We start from the raw sequence: 2,177 nt of genomic DNA on the forward strand, positions 1-2,177 counted from the left end.
TGATGCATATTGGGAAGTTGGTGTGTGTAAAAAGCTGTTTTATGGTGATGCATATTGGGAAGTTGGTGTGTGTAAAAAGCTGTTTTATGGTGATGCATATTGGGAAGTTGGTGTGTGTAAAATGCTGTTTTATGGTGATGCATTTTGGAAAGTTGCTGTGGGTAAAAACCTATGATGATGCTGGATTTTTGAAAGACTACAAAACGTTATATCAACTTTAATTGTTTGTGGACTTTCACACAATACGAAATTCTTGTGAAATCATGAGTTATTCGTCTGTCAAGTCTAAAAACTATTTTTGGTGAATGAGGGAAAATTTCTTTTTATGCTTGCTCTTCTGGTTGTCAAAGTTCTACCAAAGTGACTTGAAATAAATATGGTTCTGAGTTTTATTTACCGAAAAACTCATTTTGTCTGTCTTTCACACGCATACAGAGGGCACCACCTGTTTTGTCTGCACGATGGTTTACTTTTGAATAGATAATTTAAATTTTGGGAGGAGGCATTTGAAAGAGGTTAATGGGGGGTTTCTCTGTGAGGCGTGTAACTCCTAATTTGACTTATAAACTAAAGGCAGGAGCGCAAAGAAGGGGAGAGGTTTTGGGGCTCGAGCCCTCTCCCTAGCGATAATATTTTAAATTGGTGCAAAAATATATACTAGAAAAAGTCGTATTACGACAGCTGGATACTTATTGTTAACCTGAAATACTTTAAAACAATGAGAAATACAATTACTTTTTGTTATTCGATCAGTAACCATTCTAATATACACGGGAGACATTCATGATTACAATATGTCATTCAGAAATTGGTTGGGCAGGCCTGAATTAAGAGGTACATCCAGTAAACTCGTATGTCTGAATTTTTGTCTCGGGACGGCTCAATTGTCTGTTTAATATTTTTTAATACAAAACTCTGATTCGACTTGACCTTTTATTTACAGTTGTAGAATAATTATTATTTAAGGGAAGCATGTTTCAGAATACGTTATAATGTAAACAAAAAAAAACCTGGTCGTTGTTACGGTGGTGCTCTATATCCTTCACATGTAATGAACTATATTACAGCTAGATACGAAGCTAGAGTTCATCTCTGTAAAACCTTGTTTATACCCAAGAAAGGCTATTTCATTATTACGAAGTTATGGTTATTTACAATGAGGGAAAACATGACGTTTTCAGGCGTACCATCAAAACACAGGTTCAAGTGAAACTTCTGTAATATTAGTTTTGCGAAAAACCAAAGACGATTTGTCGTTGCTAGGTTTGGATATATCTGTAGCGAATCTCTTGATTTATCATACATTTTATGAGCAGAGACTACGTTTTTTTTTATATAACGTCTTCGCTTTATTACTTTTTTCTGGTTTTAAATACACGAATATGGATTATATAACGAAAGAATTATAATTTTATTTGCAAAAAAGGTGTAATTAAATATAAATATGTGTGTGTTAATCATTCTAATAATTCGACATATTTTGTTTCCTTGTTGTGTGTTTTATCTTACATCATGAAATACTGAATGGGAAATAGCTTGAATTTATGTACTCTGGGGAACGTTCTGACGTAAAAATGTTTCAAAAATTATTGTTAAAATGATTCAATAATAACCGAAATATGATTCTTTGTCCGACTTTAAACCTCCCCTGTTGTTTTTCACAATAGGACGGAAGCTTGGTAAGATAAAACACTACTAACAAATACATTTCAATGAAAACATTGTTGAAGATGAGTGGAGTATTATGATCCGTGCCATACAGATATCGTGTTCCGGTCTTAATGTCGTGAATGTGTTATAATAGCGACGTTGAATTCACACCATTCAGTTAGAGTAAACCAAGAGTTGGTGGTGAGTGCTGTTGACCAGCTGTCTTCCCTCTGGTCTGTCGGTTCGGAGTTAGGAACAGGTAGCGCAGATAGTTGTTTTTGTGTATAACTGTCCACGAATATCCGAAATTAACCAATCCAAGAAAACTCAAACTAATTTTTAATAATTATGGCATTCTTAATAATATTACACGACGTAGCTTCATTGATAATTTGACGCTGATTGGGGGTGGAAATAAATTGTGGTTTACAGGGGCGGGCATAGGAATTTACATTTGACCGATACTGGGGGAGGGGAGGCACGTCACACACACACACACACACACACACACACACACACACACACAC

The sequence above is a fragment of the Limulus polyphemus genome, unplaced genomic scaffold (genome assembly GCF_000517525.1).
Source record: "Limulus polyphemus unplaced genomic scaffold, Limulus_polyphemus-2.1.2 Scaffold4657, whole genome shotgun sequence".
In the NCBI taxonomy this organism is placed as follows: Eukaryota; Metazoa; Arthropoda; class Merostomata; order Xiphosura; family Limulidae; genus Limulus; species Limulus polyphemus.